This window comes from Gopherus flavomarginatus, chromosome 1 (assembly GCF_025201925.1).
Source record: "Gopherus flavomarginatus isolate rGopFla2 chromosome 1, rGopFla2.mat.asm, whole genome shotgun sequence".
Lineage (NCBI taxonomy): Eukaryota > Metazoa > Chordata > Testudines > Testudinidae > Gopherus > Gopherus flavomarginatus.
The window spans coordinates 13,490,643-13,509,045 of record NC_066617.1 but is presented as its reverse complement, the minus strand read 5'-3'; positions in this window follow the sequence as shown (position 1 = coordinate 13,509,045).

The following is an 18,403-nucleotide window of genomic DNA, read 5'->3' as shown; positions in this document are numbered from 1 at the left end:
TCATAATGGTTCCCAACATTCTGAGCTTTTTTCACTGCTGCTGCACATGGATGGATGCTTTCCGAGAACTATCCATGATGGCAGCTGCTCAGGCTGGCTTCCCAAAGCTGACTCCTCAAGAGAGAAGGATACCAGGGAGGTTCAATCCAGTGGAACTCCAAAGCACTGCAGGAGCAGAGCTGCACCACTGCAGAAGTTAGGAGCTCCGTGGGAACAGACACTCAACCCTGCAGAGTTTAGGAGCTCCACAAGACTAAAGCTCCTGAACTGTCCCCTTCTGCCCCTCTTCCGCTGAGCCAGCTAGCCTTGGGAAAGCAAACGGGCATAACAATTACACAGTTAGGGCTTGATCCAAAGCCCACTGCAGTCAATAGGAGTCTTCTTGTTGACTTTGGATCAAGCCTTTAATTCACTGGAGCAATGCATGATAAAACCTGCAGTGTCTGTGGGCCACAAGCTCATTTTAATCATTAGGGAAGATTCAATTTGCTCCGTTTTAGTCAAAATACAGCCCCTGGGCACCTGGCAAAGTGCCAACTTGGCCCTGCACTCAGTACCTCTGTTTTATCTAGGGCACGTCTCACCATGCAGTTACATTGCAGCGAACTGCCTGAAAAGTCTGCCTGGTCTTCCTACATGCTACTGTGCAACTTCTGGTCAAGCTGGTAGCTGCAGATGTGCTCTCCAGCTGCACTCTGCTGCTTCCTGTGTTCCTAAGGCACTCTTCTCCCCTCCTTACAAGCTAGCTTAGCAGGATCCTAACTGGTTATGTGACGGTGACGTTCCCCTCTGGTGTTATCTGGACCAGTCATCTGGTAGGTCACTCCAATCCTTGACTCTGGGAGCCAGCCTTACCCTGTTCTGCTGTGAGAACTCCCACTCCTAGGCTGTTCACGTACAGCCCCTGGCATTAGGGTGACCAGATGTCCCATTTTTATAGGGACAGTCCCAATTTTTGGAGCTTTTTCTTACATAGGCACCTATTACCCCCCAACCCTGTCCTAATTTTTCACACTTGCTGTCTGGTGACCCTATCTGGTATGTAATCTGCTCCTTGGCTTGTGCAACTGAATGACACTAGCCAATATCTCTGGTCCCAGATACAACCCTAGGAACCTCCATCTTGCAGTGTCCAGTTATGCCCACTGGACGCTGCAAGCTTATATGAGTTTGTCAGTTTAACAAAGAAATTGACATGTACCAGGCTTGTTATCCCAAGGCGAGTCTCTATCATACTTCAAACCAAACGCACTGCTTCAGGTAGAATAATAAAATAGATTTATTAACTATAATGATAGATTTTAAGTGATCATAAGTCAAAACATAACAAGTCAGATTTGGTCAAATGAAATAAAAGCAAAATGCCTTCTAAGCTGATCTTAACACTTTCAGTGCTCTTACAAACTTAGATGTTCCTCACCACAGGCTGGCTGGGTGTTCTTCAGCCAGACTCTCCTCTTTGATCAGTGCTTCAGTCGCTTGGTGTGGTGTCTGTAGATGTAGGTGGAAGAGAGAGAGAGAAAGAGAGAGAGAGCACGGCAAATGTGTCTCCCTTTTATCATGTCCTTTCTTCCCTCTTGGCTTTACTCCCCCACCTTCGGAGTCAGGTGAGCATTACTTCAACTCAGTTCAAAACTGACCAAAGGCATGGAGGTGACTCTTTCAAGAGTCTAACAGATTCTTTTGTTGCTGTGCGACTGGGCTGGGTTTGTCCCTTACCTGCCCTGATGAGGTGTGAACTGCATCTCTGCTCTTGGAGAGTTTTTGCCTGGGCTTATTTTAAGCCATGAGGATACATTTTCAGCCTTATAACTACATATGTGAAATTATAACCTATAACATTGCTATAACAATTACTATTACATCACAATAACAACCATGCTCAGTGCATCATGAGTCTTCCGAAGACACCCAACATGAAAATCTTTGCATTGGATACCACATAATCATTTTATAAAGAAGAACATGGGGGTGTAGGGTGTTCCCCTGAGGTACAGAGCGTCACAGTGATGGAAGGGTCTTTCTACTGCATTTGCTTTATACCACTCGGGTGACCTCATTTCCCTCAACTACCCCATAGCCAGCTCATAATTAGGCTCAACGGGTAGTGATCAATGGCTCAGTGTCTAGTTGGCAGTATCAAGTGGAGTGTGACTGGGGCTGGTTTTGGTCAACATGTTCATTAATGATCTGGATGATGGGATGAATTGCACCCACAGCAAGTTCGCGGATGACACTAAGCTCGAGGGATAGGTAGATATGCTGGAGGGGAGGGATAGATTCCAGAGTCACCTAAACAAATTGGAGGATTAGGTCAAAAGAAATCGTATGAGGTTCAACAAGGACAAGTGCAGAGTCCTGCACTCAGGACTGAAGAATCCCATGCACTGCTACAGGCTAGGGACCGACTGGCTAAGCGGCAGTTCTGCAGAAAAGGATCTGGGAATTACAGTGAACGAGAAGCTGGGTATGAGTCAGCAGTGTGCCCTTGCTGCCAAGAAGGCCAATGGCATATTGGGCTGCATTAGTAGAAGCATTGCCAGCAGATCGAGGGAAGTGATTATTCCCTTCTATTTGGCACTGGCGAGGCCACACCTAGAGTATTGCATCCAGTTTTGGGCCCCCCATGACAGAAAGGATGTAGAAAAATTGGAGAGAGTCCATTGGAGAGCAACAAAAATTATTAGGGGGCTGAGGCACATGACTTACAAGGAGAGACTGAGGAAACTGGGCTTATTTAGTCTGCAGAAGAGAAGAGTGAGGGGGGATTGGATAGCAACCTTAATTTACCTGAATGGGAGTTCAAAAGAGGACGAAGCTAGGCTGTTCACAGTGGTGGCAGATGACAGAACAAGAAGCAATGGTCTCAAGTTGAAGTTGGGGAGGTCTAGGTTAGATATTAGGAAAAACTATTTCACTAGGAGGGTGGTGAAGCACTGGAATGGGTTACCTAGGGAGGTGGTGAAATCTCCATCCTTAGAGGTTTTTAAGGCCCGGCTTGACAAAGCCCTGGCTGGGCTGATTTAGTTGGGTTGGTCCTGCTTTGAGCAGGGGGTTGGTCTAGTTGACTTACTGTGGTCTCTTCCAACCCTAATCTTCTATGATTCTATAAAATCTTAGACCCATTTTGGCTCTTGTGTGTGCTGCAGCCAAACAACATCTGTGCATCTAGATCATTCAGAAAGTCCGTGAGTCTCAGTATCACTACCCTCAGGGAATTCTTGGGGATGGATGAGCTGCAATTTCTCTGCAAAGGACAACAGCAGCACACTGACCTTTCCATCGCTAAATCTCACTGGCATATGAACATGTCTCCTCCTCCCCAATCAGTTTCCTAGTCTTCACCCTTTACTCATAAGAAGATAAGAACGGCCATACTAGGTCAGACCAAAGGTCCACCTAGCCCAGTATCCTATCTTGGCCAACTTCTTGAAGTCCATGGGAATTGTGCTTGAATAAGGGATCCAGGACTTGATTGATAGTTGGTTAATTGCTGTGGGAACCTTTGGAATGAAAGAAACTATAATTAGGTTGGATGAAGGATGCTGTATTATTATTACTATTGCTATTATTATTTTCCAGGTCTTAGTAGGCTTCATGAGAGGACTCAGAGATCCAGAAAGCCTGTCTGGCCTCCAACAATGTGAAACGTGTAGGATCCCTTTGTTGTCTAAATTCTCTTAAGTAGAAATATGTTTTCTAACAGCACAGAAGCTCTGCCCAAGGCTCTTGTAGTACCAGGTTAATCAACCATACATGACAGCAGAATTAAAGGTGCTGGTAGTTTATGTTCTGCATCTAAACGATATTTCTTCGTGTGTACTTAACAGGCTTTAATTTTATAAAACATTGCGCAACAAGACACCTTGGGGAAGAGCAATTAACTCTGATTATGTTTTCATTTCAGTGAATACCAAATGAGAAACTGAAATACTGATTTATGTAGCGACAAAGTCAAATCACGCTCTTTAATGCTTACTGATTTCGGAATGTAGCCCTTTTTAGTCACAACCAGCCCTTTTCCCTCTGATACGTGCAATGACAAAGTTGCTTGAACTGAACTTTCCCTGAAAAACAGACTGGGTTATTTAACAATCAAGATACAAACAATTAGCCTGCCCCTATTGACATTAATGGCAAAACTCCTTTTGACATCAGTGAGAGCTGGAAAAGACCTGCTAAGTACATTTTGTATCTGTGCCTAGCACAGACAGTTGCATTGCAAAGCATTTCAAAGAATGAAAGTATTGATTTACAGTCCAATCCAACTCTCCTTAAAGTCAATAGAAAGAGTCACATAGAGTACAAGGGGCAGCTGGAGAAGGCCCATTGCGAGTAGAATAACGCCCCGAAAGAGCCAAGGAACTCATGCATACTTTCTGAGCCTAATTTCCCACTAACACAAATAAATGCTGCTTCAGCAGCTGAATCATTATTCATTCAGAGGGCTTGATTCTGATACCTTGACCCACACTTAGCAGTATCTTACTACATGTGATGTCCTCTTGGAATCAATGGGTCTTGGTGCGCAATCAGTAGAGCTGTTCAGAAATTTTCTGTTGGAATTGATTTTCTGATGGGAAATGCCCTCTTTGTAGTAGATTGTGGCACTGTCTTTTTAAAATTCATCATACACAATCACCAAAGGGGCTCCCAGATGAGGCAGACATACTTATGTCTAAAGGATCAAAGCCTGTAGATGCCATCTTGCCATGTAACTTTATGTCCCTGGTCTCATTCAGGATTCTCAGCAGCCTGACTACTTTGGAAAACCCAGCCATTTTTGCAAAATCAAAATTTTCCACAGGAACATTTCGACGTTGCCAAAAAATTTAAATTTTCTGTCAGGAAAATTGAAATGACTCGTTTTGTCAATTTCACCTTACAGCCTGACAAGAGTTTTCCAGGAGAGCTATTGGAGGCTGAGTGCCCTGGCACTCCACCTTCCCAGCACCCTAGCTGCTTCTGCCTCTCTGAGAGCCAGGCTATGGAGGAGGCAGAGCACCCAGCCTCTGGCAGTCTGCATGCAGGCAGAACATGAAATTGGCAAGATCGTTCCAGGCAGGCAGCTACCAAGCGTTTTGGTTCTCCTGAAATGGAATTTTCCGAAAATTCCTTCCCCTGAAAATTTTCACACTTTTGACTTTTCATTCCGCTTTGGGGTGACTTTTTTTTTCTTTCCCCAAAATGGTGAAACTTTTCACAGGAAGGGATTTCTGTTTTCCAGCCCGCTTTAGTAATAAGATGCTATTCAGTGTGACTAAGGCTGGCACCAGTGGGTTGTTAAGAAATTTCATATTTTTAAACGCAATTTCTTGATTCTGTGAAAAGTTCATAAAAATTAAATTTGGGAGCCGCCAAATGAAACTGGAAATAGTCTTTCATGACATTTTTCACAGAGACTTAATTCTTGTGTAGATCTTCTCTGAAAAAACACTTCTTTATTCAATAAGCCTGTTCTAGATATGTGGTCATTGTCTTTTTCTGCCTGCTTTATTGAATAAAATATCTTTCTATTCCAATTAGCCCTGCAGACCCAATGAAACTCAGGAGAATGAGTTGGATTCTATTCTGCCTCATGTATCATCAACAGAATTGATAACTAAATTCAGTTGCAGAACTCCTCTGTTAGTGATGTCTGAACCAGAAAGAACCCAGCTTGATTTTCAGATTCCAATCTGAGTCTACAAGGCTAATATTTAGAAAAATCACCTTGATATTGATCAGTTTTGATCCAGCATCACTGGGAGACAATAGAAATGGGATCCCATCAAGCTGTTTTTAAAAAGTCACCTTTCAGAGTAGATCAGCACTTCACAAGGTTACATTCTGCTGTTGGCTACAAATGTGCAGCCCCATGGGAGATAGTCTCCCTTTGCATGGAAAATGAAGAGTTTGTAGATTCTTTCAGCTCAGATCAACCAAGTGGGAAAGAAGGCTGCATCCCAAATGCCTAGTACCACGTAACAGGATACTAACAGTCAAGCAACTAACCCATCAGGTAGCCTGACTTTCTCTCTGGAGGTTGGGAATCAAGATTCCTGTGGCCCTTTGTCACCATTGCTACCAGGATAGGCAAAGAGAGCCTTCCATGCTTGCCAAGACAGTAGCAGTGCTGCTGCACTTGTCTCCAGCAGAAATCACTCCCAGCATATCCTACACACAGTCTGGCAATTAAAAGATAAGAAGTGTTTCCTTGAATCAATAAACTCTGAGTCGTCTTTGAAAATAAAGCCTGGCATTTCTGAGCCTACTGTTGGTGGCAGCCTTCTTGCTTATACGAGGCTAAATTGTCACAGTCCTGACTCAGCCATGGACAGGAAGAGGTAACAGGTCCAGCCTTAGGGAAAATGGCGCCCTGGGTGAGCTTGTATTTTGGCACCCTTCCTTTGAGTCTGAGAATAGCAGCCTGGGGCGCAGGGCACAGAGACCACCTTCTGGACCTGGTGCCCAGCCAGGCTGCACAGGGAGGAGTTTCTGAGCCTGGAGGCTTCCCTGGCCATACACCCCCTCACCACCTAGCAAGAGGAGAGCTGGTAGGCAACCACCACCAGTGCCTGCAGGAATGGGGGGAGACCCAGGACCTGGTCCATTGGCTCTGCAGGGTGAGCCCCTGCTGCCTGGACCTCCTGATCAGGCTAGCGGTTCCTGGCAGTATTACCAGCCCTCGACTGGCTGGCCAGGGGCTCCAGCCGTGGGCTTCCATGCTTCCATGCACTCACCTGCACTCTGACAGCCCAGGCCTGCCAGCGTCCCCTGACTATGGTGCCCTGAGCAGTCGCTCAGCTGTAAGGCCGGCCTTGATAGGTAAGGCCCCTTTTTGCAGCTCCCCACTTCCCACCTGCTTAGCCCAGCTCCAGTTACTATGAAGAGAACAAGGGCTACATGGCTGATCAAATGGGCAAAGAGAAGTGGAAAGTGTGAGGAGCTCTACCTTTGTCCCCACTACTCACTGGCCAGAGTCTCTGGTAAGGGACAAGAAGGTCACTAGGGTGCTCCATGAAGAGGAGTGAATTAGCTTACTCATTCCCCGAGCAAAAAGGAGAGCAAAGGAAAATGTAGGCTCTGACAATTCTGTTCCCTTGTCCCCTCCTAGGGTCTGTGCAGCTACATGTAACACTCCACTCAGAGAAACAGATTGTAAAACTACAGGCCAGCCAAAAGTGAAACATTGCATTACACCAACCGCTGGAGAGCTCAGTTTAAGGAGTGTAGAGTTTACATCTCCCTGTGAGGAGGCGGTCCTGGGCCTTGTTGTTCCCTACAGCAGGCTCCGCAGTCCTGCTACACCCTGTCCCAGGAAGCAGCATAGTGAGGGAAGAAAGAAGCCGTGAAGGTAGGTCCTCCAGGCCTGATAGATCCTTATGGAAGCAGCCAATCAGAGCCCAGCAGATTCAGATAAAAGGAACTGTAGGATCTTAGCAGGTCAGTTCCCAGCTGGGACCAGAGGGGGTGAGGAAGGGGGCTCGTCTCTTGCCAAAGGTGCTTGAGGGATAACCAGAGTTTGGTTCTGGCTGTGTTTGCTTAAGCTGGGATTGCCTGGAGAAAGAGAAGACCTAAGACCCTTAACCCTGAGATAAGGTTGAAGCTACATGGGGTCAGGTAGGAAGAAGCCCAGAGAAGAAGCAGCAGTGAACAGAATCAAGCAGTGCGTAGCTGCTGTTCTTAGGGTCCCTGGGCTGGAACCTGAGGTAGGGCGCAGGCCTGGGTTCCCTTACTGGCCACAGTGGCATAAGCCCCAAGAACAGGGGTTCTCAAACTGGTGGTTGGGACCCCTCGGGGAGTCGTGAGGTTATTACATGCGGGGCACAAGCTGTCAGCCTCCACTGCAACCCCTGCTTTGCCTCCAGCATTTATAATGGTGTTAAATAGATAAACGTGTTTTTTATTTATAAGGGGGGTCGCACTCAGAGACTTGCTATATGAAAGGGGTCATCAGTACAATAGTTTGAGAACCTTGCCCAAGAAGGAGACATAGCTTGTTTGAGAGACTGAACAAAGGTAGGAATTTAAAGGGCCCAGAACCAGAACTGAAGACCCTAGCCAGGGCAATGGGACTATACATTTTTTGAACTCTTTACTACCCCAAAGAGGTTCATTTGGACTTTGTGATTTGGTTGGAAGGCCAAGCCATGGAAAACCCACCAAGATCAACCTGCAAGGGTCTCTAGGGGTGAGAAAAGGACTGCTGTACCACACCCAGCTGCTAAGAGGTGCTGAAGTGATGAGTGTCCACCCATTACACTCCCTTGAATAGCTATCTAAATATTTCCCTTAAAACGTGTCATTTGTGGAGCAGCTCGTCCCTCCAAAATGAATGATTCATATTGTATAGCTTGAGTTTATCTCTGTCAATAATATGGTTCTGATCTGTTAGGCCTCATTCACACCACGTCCCACTGTCAATAGTAAAATATTATTTAAAAGAGTCTCCAAGCTGATTTGATAACATCACTTAGCGTTTGTATACTGTATGCCCAGAGCTCAGCGTAAGCACTAACTTCTAACCATTTAACAAATGGATGGAAAAAATTGTATTGCTGCACAAATGTTCATAATTTTAGAGCCAGATCCACAGCTGGTGTAAATCCTCACAGCTCCATTGGTGCTGCATCAATTTATGTCATCTGAGAATTTCTTTTTTTTTAAGCATAAAGGGCTTGAGTCTCAGCCATTTTAGGGCACTCTTTATCCTTCCAGAGCTGTGGAAAGGGGCCTTAGCGTAGACAAGCAGACTTTTTCTGTGCCCCTACTTGTGCCTTGAACTCCTGGCCTTCCCCAGCACATCAATCAGCAATTCAAATCCCACCTTCACATGTTCCATTCTCAAACAAATGTCTGGACACTAATGGGACTTTTCCAACTGACTTCAACGGGAGCAGGACCCAGCTCTTAAGGTTTAATTGGCAGCACTTGTGTAAACTTTCTTTAATGATGTTTACAATCCAGTCATAAAAACCTGCTCTCATCAAAAGCTAGAGAAGAGCCCCAAACAGGGCCGGCTCCAGGCCCCAGCACGCCAAGCGTGTGCTTGGGGCGGCATGCCGAGGGGACGCTCTGCCAGTTGCCGGGAGGGCGGCAGGCGGCTCCGGTGGACCTCCCGCAGGCGTGCCTGCGGAGGGTTTGCTGGTCCCGCAGCTCCAGTGGAGCATCCACAGGGATGCCTGAGGGAGGTCCACCAGAGACGCGGGACCAGAGAGAGGCAGAGCTCTCCCCATGGCATGCTGCCGTGCTTGGGGCAGCAAAATGGCTAGAGCGGGCCCTGGCCCCAAAGCAAAATCCTAGACTGGAAAATTTCCTTGAGCCCGTTGGAGCCGCAAGGCCCAGCCCTGAGCATGGGGAAGTGCAAAGTTGCTCCTATCCAGGAGAAGCTCTGAGAAGAAACTGTCTCTCAGAGAATCACACTTCCTCACACTTGAGTCAGAGAGGAAGTCATTTACTGCACCCTGCCCCTTGCTCCCTGCCTCATTGTGGGGAGGGAGGGAGTGAAGCCTTTGATTAGCCACCTGTGTCCTCCCCTTCCACGGCTTGCAGGGAGGGAGTGTCAGGGATGCAGCCATTGTTCTCCATCCACCCTCAAGATGGAATGCAGGGATCCTCCACGTGGTCATGTGGGATAAGGACATGTTAGGGCAAGTCACAGTCTGGCCATTCGCTTTGGAGGGGAGAGGAATTCACAGTTCAGCCCCAGCACTGAGTATCCAAAGAGTGCAGTTATCCACACCCTACAAATGGCCCAGATCCACGTAAAAGGCTGAACCCAAAATCCCCAGGTCAAATTTTAGAGTATTTGAACTCTAGATCCTGATTCATATTGTATAGCTTGAGTTTATCTCTGTCAATAATATGTAAAGCCCAATCCTGCTCTGACCCGGTCTCCACCTCTGCTATCTCATTGGCTGCCAGGGGGTTTCCTGGGTCTAACTGATGGCAGTTAAAAAAAAGCTAACAAAAGGTTGTTACAAGCAGGAGGGTGAAAAATTGCTCTTCTTAACCTCTGAGGATAGGAAAAGATGCAATGGGCTTATATTGCAGCAAGGGAGGTTTAGGTTGGACATTAGGAAAAACAGCCTAACTGTCAGGGTGGTTAAGCACTGGAATAAATTGCCTAGGGAGGTTGTGGAATCTTTGTCATTGTAGGTTTTTAAGACCAGGTTAGACTAACATCTGTCAGGAACGGTCTAGTTACGTAGTCCTACCTTGAATGCAGAGGACTGGACTAGACGACCTATTGAGGTCCCTTCCAGTCCTACACTTCTATGATTCTATGGCAGATTTTGGCCAATACAGTCTCGACTCAGGAATAAATGATTGTTACCAAATGGTTCAAAAGGGAATCATTACATTTAAACTGATTTCTCCTCTGTTACATTCCATTCAAGGAGAAACTGTCTGGAGTCAGAGCATCTCACGGCATTGGAGGAGTTTAACTGAAGTGACATCTTCTGAACCGCACAGACAAAGAATGCAGTGTGTTCCCAATTAAGCAAAGAAAGGACCATGTTCAAGAAAGTAATCTTGTTACAGGGGGCAGATCAAATAGTAATGGTGAGCATGGCACAGTCATTGCCCACAAAACCACAATCCACAGTACTCGCCTTGTGAGAAGATCGCCAACAGACTTCCATTTATATGCACCATATGCTACATCTCCATTTAGCATCTGGGTTTTGTATTGTTTATCAGTTTTAAATTCCTGCCATTTCTGAACAGTGGTGGGGGTTTTTGTCTGTGGTCTATCAATAGAAAAGATTCAGGAGAAGATCTTCAGAAATGGGTGCCTAATGTTACAAAAGAACTCAGCGCTGGTCTAACTCTGCTCCCACGGAAGTCAGTGGGCAGAGCTCAACCAGCACTCAGTGCTTTTAAAGTGTAGGTGGTAGGCTGAGAGGAAAATATGGACCCTCAGGCTCTCCCTAGAAAATTCACTGCAGCCAAGACTTACCATAGGTGATTTCTGTGGGAGCTGCTGGATGCTCTGTGTTTGAAAATCAGGCCATTTATCTATGTCCAGATTTTTAAAAGTGCTCAGCACCGAGCAGCTCTCATGGCGAACACTAATCTGGTCATTAGTAAGTAAATGTGGATTTAGGAACCTAACTGTCAACCCCCCTTGTTTTTTAAAATCCCTGACTTAGGTGCCAGCAACAAGACACTCACTCGAGACACCCAGGTAGAAGGAGTAATGGCTGATCCAGCTGTGCCATCCTTATTCAGTGCCCAAACCAAAGCCTACTGGAGTAAACAGGAGTCCTTCCATTGACTTCAGTATGCATTTGATCAGGCTTTCAGCCAATACGTCCCACTGAATTGATGTCAAAGTAAGGGCTGAAGCACTGGGCACTTGTGGCCCTGCTCAGTGATACTCTCTAGGGGCAATTGTACTCTAGAGCTGGGATTGACGCTCTAATTTAGTAAAGACCCACCAAATCGACTGCAGATTGCTCTCCAGTCGATCCCTGTTCTCTACCCCCAACAAGAAGAGTGGCATGGACCCCGCAGTAACTCGACCTAAGGTGCATTGAATCCAGCTATGATAATCACGTAGCTGGAGTGCATAGCATAGGTGGCTTCATAGAATCATAGAATAATCACAGAATCATAGAATCTCAGGGTTGGAAGGGACCTCAGGAGGTCATCTACTCCAACCTCCTGCTCAAAGCAGGACCAGCACCAACTAAATCATCCCATCCACTACCACAGTAGTGTAGACATAGCCTAGGGCTTGGATTCAACAAGGTATTTAAGCACCGTCCTAACGTACATGAATATTCCCACTGACTCTAAATCAACGGCACGACTCATGTGCTTGAAGTTTGGCACATGCTCAAGTATGTTGCTGAACTGGGCCATGTGTTTTTAATGACATGAAGCCAAAGTGACTTTTGCCAGTCTGAAACAGAGATGGTCACAAGTGGAATCATTTATCCAACACTTCCTCCTTCCCCTGAGTTTTGGGGTGTTTCAATAAAACAGGACATTGATCTCAACACCCTTTGGGTTCGATTCTAGCTTTGCAACATGAAACCCAAGTGACAAGTGTACAGACATGTTTGTAGAGGATTATAATTTAGAGACGCTACCTCGTAAGGGACAGTACTATGAACATTAGAGTTTGGAGATGTGCCCTGAAGGCAGGGTTTGGGAACACCGCATGGCTGTGTGCAGCAGTTCACCAGAGACACTCCCCACTTTCTTTTATTAAAGTTTTATTCCTTTCGCATTCACTGGTTTGATATTTACTGAACCCCAAGATCATTACGACAAGGTTATGAAAAAACAATCTAACCCATGGATTTGCCCATCTCCCTGCCAACCCTGGGCTTGTGAATGGTAGACGGGAATTAAAGCAGGCCAAACTTGACTCAATCAGATGAAGCTGAATGGGATATTGTGGTCACTGACTAGTCCACAGGTGATCTAGGTCTGGTGCACTTGTACTGCTGCCCTAAATGGGGCCACAGGGGGCTGTGGAAATATTCAACGGCTGCTCTCGCAATATGACAAAATGAGAAAAATCATTGGTGGTTATTTTCACAGGCAACATCAGCATTCTATCCTGAAGGGGAGAGGACAGTGACTTTCCTAAGACCGGCCACTAGCAAATCGGCAATGGATTAGTTAAACAGCAGAAGAATTTGAATGAGTCACAGCACTCAGAAACGATTTGCCATCCTGTGTCGTGGCTTCTTCCAGCAGACATCTGCTGCAAGGCTGATTCAAAGACTCAAAGGTGTGGGCAGTTTCGTAACAGCTTCATCCTGCCCTCGACTGGATGATCTCTCAAGGTCTCTTCTAGTCTTCTATGATTCTATGAAAACTGGACACACAGCTGTAAGAGCAATGATTCCAGCCTAGGGCTGCTCAAACGCTGGTCAGGGTGAGTACTGCAGGCAACAAGCCGACATGAAGGAGATGGGAAGATTTCTCCCAAGGAAGCTATCGTTAAAAAACTGTGTGTCCGCACACCACAAGGATAATGCCATTACACAGCGCACTGCTCTGGTTGTGTCTATGTCTGCGCAAGGGTCTGGCTGGGGTTCTCCTATCCATACCTCTTGCCAATGTTCTTTCGATGCTTATGCTAGGGGCCCTGAAACGGGGGTGGGGGGGAAGGGGCCATGGCCCTCCCACTTTTGCCGCGGGCCTGGCCCCCTGCCTCTCCACTTCCCCCCAAGACCCTACCCCAGGCAGGGCCAGGCGCTGAAGCCCAGCCTTGGAAAGAGCAGCCTGGGGAACCCAGGCTTCTGTGAGGAGTCACCGATCCTCCACCTGCCCAGCGTGGGGGGCCCGAGAGCAGCCCCTGACCCATGTTCCTACCCGTGTTCCTGACCCAGGTCAGATCAAGGGTCCGTGGCTCCCTATGGCTGCCTGGGTGGCTCTTCAAGGCCCCGCCTTCAAGCCAGGTCAGAAGCCAGAGCCAAGTTGGGGTAAGAGCTGCGCGGGTCACTGTGGGGAGCCACAGACCCTCTGCCTACCCTGGGCAGGGGGGCCGGGGACAGAGACATGAGCAAGGGTCTGTTCTCAACCCCCCTCTCCCAACCCAGGTAGGTGGAGGGGCCTGGGCTCCCCAACCAGCTCTAGCTTCCAGCTTGACCAGGGGCAGGGCCTTGGGGGGAAGAGGAGGGGCAGGGGCGGAGTTATGCAGGGGGCAGAGCCTCATGCCCCCAACCCACTTTTAGGAAGAATCCTTCGCCCCTGGTTTATGCCCATATGTGGGTCTTATTTTAGTTGTATGTGTCCTGTTTCGCCTGTCCAGTGGAAGAGTGGCTTACTACATCTCTTTATTAGTCTTATAGACCTGCCTGGCAGCAAGAAGAGCGAAGTACTGATGTAGCATCCCAGGAGTGAGCCATATTCATCCCCGTAGTGTTAGCTTGATCTGATGTGTCCCCCTGAACACAGAAGATCGTGGCCATTGGAAGATAGTGAAAGGCCAGAACCAAGCATCAGAGGGGTAGCCGTGTTAGTCTGGATCTGTAAGAGCAGCAAAGAATCCTGTGGCTGTTAGTCTATAAGGTGCCACAGGATTGTTTGCTGCATTTGCCAGAACCAAAGGCTTCAACCTTCCACTTGTCTGAGTTATTTCTCTGATTACAGAACGTTGTAAGCAGAGTAATATAAACTAATTAGCGGCTCCGTGAAAGATTATGGGTCAGGTCATCAGCTGATGTAAATATTGCACCCATATGCGCCGGCTGAGGATCTATCCCATATCACTAAGGAACAAGTAGCGCATCAATTTTTGTTTCACTTCTGTTTCAGCAGGTATTTTGGAAATGTCATTTGTGTCACCTGCATCAGCCTGGTACATACTGCACAGCATGTTGCCTGTGTCACAGACCTAGTATGCAGCTATTCAAGCACAACAGTAAAAAGGGACCTGATTCTGCACTGTCTAGTGTAGCCATTTACATGGTGCACCGTGGGTGTAAATTGCGGTCGTTCTGACTCAGGAGTGCCTGACACCTACTTTGCACTGGTGTAAGTGACTACAAAAAGTGAAGATTTGGGACCTATGGGACTAAGCCTGGGATGGAATGCTAGTGCACGGCAAGCCAGGGTGTGACTCTACAGCAAACCGCTGTTTGAAACAAACGTGAGTCCACCAAAGCACACTATGGAACTTTTAGTGCGCTCTAGCGGGGTCCACACAGGACGTTACTGCACGGCAAGCTGGCGCGCTGTAGATTCACTCCCTGGCTTGGTATACATGAACATCCTGTGTAGACAAGCCCTTTGTAAAAGGGTTCCAGTTGAAGGCACTGAGCTTTTGGATCATAGAATCATAGAATATTAGGGTTGGAAGAGACCACAGGAGATCATATAGTCCAAGCCCCTGCTCCAAGCAGGACTAACACCAACTAAATCATCCCAGCCAGGGCTTTGTCAAGCCAGGCCTTAAAAACCTCTAAGGATGGAGATTTCACCACCTTTCTAGGTAACCCATTCTAGTGCTTCACCATCCTCCTAGTGAAATAGTGTTTCCTAATATCCAACTTAGACCTCCCCCGCTGCAACTTGAGACCATTGCTCCTTGTTCTGTCATCTGCCATCACTGAGAACAGCCGAGCTCCATTCTCTTTGGAACCCCCTTCAGGTAATTGAAGGCTGCTGTCAAATCCCCCCTCACTTTTCTCTTCTGCAGACTAAATAAACCCAGTTCTCTCAGCCTCTCCTCATAAGTCATGTGCCCCAGTGCCCTGATCAGGCTCTAAAGGTTTGATTTTTCGGAGGTGCTGAGCTCAGGCGGCTCATATTGACTCGAACAGAAAGTGTGAGTGTTCAGCAGCTCTGAAAAGGCCCTCAGTTGCTATTCTCTACTGCCCAGTGCTTGGCTGATAAACAAAGTGCTCAGTTAGCCACTCCCAGAAGCCCTGGGTGTAAGTCATGGTGCCAGTGGGCTGAGGATTATGGTTTTCAAATTTCCAGCAAAAATTTTAAACTCTTGCCTCTTGAGCCCATCTGAGGAAGAGACATGACTTGCCAGGATGCTGCTGCACTGATTTGTTCATACAGAGAGACACTAGGGAATCCAAAATCATGTCCTGTGTTCATTTAACTCCCGTGATCTCACAGCCAGTGGGGTAGAGGGAGGGAAGAAAAGGGGGCTAGTGGTTAGAACTGCTAATCAGGGCTCATATGCTGTGTTGTCAGTCTTCCCACTGATGTGTTGTGTGACCTTAACTAAGTCATATAACTTCTCTGCAGGGCTAAGAACTTCTCCAGACTCTTATCCAAGATCTAGAAGCCTGAATGAGGGTTTTGGAAGGATTGGAGGGCTGGGGGGAATTCATACTTCCCTTGACTCCTCTGCTCAACTGAGGCCTGGTCTACACTATGCATTTATACCGATTTTAGCAGCGTTAAACCGATTTAACGCTGCACCCGTCCACACAACGAGGCCCTTTATATCGATATAAAGGGTTCTTTAAACCAGTTTCTGTACTCCTCCCCGACGAGAGAAGTAGCACTGAAATCAGTATTACCATATCGGATTAGGGTTAGTGTGGCCGCAAATCGACGGTATTGGCCTCCGGGCGGTATCCCACAATGCACCACTCTGACCGCTCCTGAAAGCAATCTGAACTTGGATGCACTGGCCAGGTAGATAGGAAAAGCCCCGCAAACTTTTGAATTGCATCTCCTGTTTGCCCAGCGGGGAGCTCTGATCAGCACGGGTGGTGATGCAGTCCCAAATCCAAAAAGAGCTCCAGCATGGATCGTATGGGAGATACTGGATCTGATCGCTGTATGGGGAGACAAATCTGTTCTATCAGAGCTCCGTTACAGAAGATGAAATGACAAAGCATTTGAAAAAAATCTCCAGGCTATGATACAGAGTCCACAGCACAGTGCTGTGTGACAAGCGTAACGGAAAGCCAAAGAATCAAATGGACGCTCATGGAGGAAGGGAGGGGGGACTGAGGACTCCAGCTATCCCACAGTCCCCGCAGTCCTCGAAAAGCATTTGCATTCTTGGCTGAGCTCCCAATGCCTGTAGGGTCAAACACATTGTCTGGGGCGGTTCAGGGTATATCTCATCAATTTACTCTCCCTTCCCCCCCCCATGAAAGAAAAGGGAAAAAAATTGTTTCTTGCCTTTTTTCAATGTCACAGTATGTCTACTGCATGCTGCTGGTAGACATGGTGCTGGGACAGTGAACAGCAGCATCCTCTCCCCTCCCGTCCCCGGTGGCAGACGGTACAGTGCAGTAGGACTGGTAGCCGTCCTCGTCATCAGCCCATGAGTGCTCCTGGCTGGCCTCAGGTGAGGTCAGCCGGGGACGCCTGGGTAAAAATAGGAATAACTCCCGGTTATTCCCAGCAGATGGTACAGAACGACTGGTAACCATCCTCATCATAGCAACTGGGGGCTGAACTCCATCAGCCCCCTACCCCTTTCATGTCTAAAGAAAAGATTCTGTACTGCCTGGACTATCATAGCAGTGGGATGCTGCACTCCTCTCCCCTCCACCATTTAATGTCATGCCTGGACTATCATAGCAGCTGGAGGCTGCCTCTCCCTCATTTTATCTCACTAAAAAGTCAGTTTCTTATTTCTACATTCTTTATTACTTCATCACACAAATGGGGGACCCTGCAACGGTAGCCCAGAAGGGTTGGGGGAGGAGGGAAGCAATGGGTGGAGTTGTTCCATGGACACCCCCTAGAATGGCATGCAGCTCATCATTTCTGCGGGATCTGACACGGAGCGGCTGTGCTCTCTGGTTCTCTGATACACTGGTTCTCTAGTACACTTGCCCCATATTCTGGCAGGACTGACTCTATTTTTAGATACAACATAAAGGAGGGAATGACCTGGGATGTCATTCCCATTTTTGTCTTTGTGCCCCCAGCTGACCTCAGCAAAGGTCAGCCAGAAGCACCCATGACAGCAGCAGACGGTACAGAATAACTGATAACCATCATCTCATTGCCAATTTACATTGGCACAGCAGACAGTGCAGAATGACTGGTAACCATCTCTGCTACCTTGCAAAGGCAAATGAATGCTGCTGTGTAGCGCTGCAATACCGCCTCTGTCAGTGGCATCCTGCACACATACGGTGACAGTGACAAAAGGCAAAACGGGTTCCATGGTTGCCATGCTATGGTGTCTGCCAGTGCAATCCAGGGAAAAAGGGTGCAAAATGATTGCTGCCATTGCTTTCACGGAGGAAGGAATGAGTGACAACATTTACCCAGAATCACTCGCAACACTGTTTTTGCACCATCATGCATTGGGATCTCAACCCAGAATTCCAATGGGCCGGGGCGACTGCGGGAACTATGGGATAGCTACCCACAGTGCAACGCTCCAGAAATCGACGCTAGCCTCGGTACATGGACGCACACAGCCGAATTAATGTGCTTAGTGTGGCCGTGTGCACTCGACTTTATACAATCTGTTTTACAAAACCAGTTTTTTGTAAAATTGGAATAATCCTGTAGTGTAGATGTACCCTGTGTAAAACAAGGGCACAATCTAGATTTTACAGTATGAACTTTTTTCCCCCCAGAACAGCTTGGTATTGACATATCTCTTCTCTCATTGAAGGCAATGGTAAAAATCCCTTTAACTTCAGTGGAAGCAGAGTTAAGTCACTGCTGAGTGCTTTCAGAAATCCCTCACTTATTTGTAAAGTGCTTTGAGATCCTCAGGTGAAAAGACATTGAGAAAATGAAAGGAACGAATAATCATTGGGGATTGTTAGGTAATCTGGGTCAGAGAACCCCCTTCATGTTCAGCAGCGTTTCCATTCCCAAAGCCAATCCCTTTAACCCCATTGGCCTGGTGTATCAAAAGATACAAGCCCCTATAGAAATGATTGTGGCTTACTTTTGTAATTGATACAGTAGGCAGTCACACTTCAGATACTCAGCTGGGCCCAATGCAGTC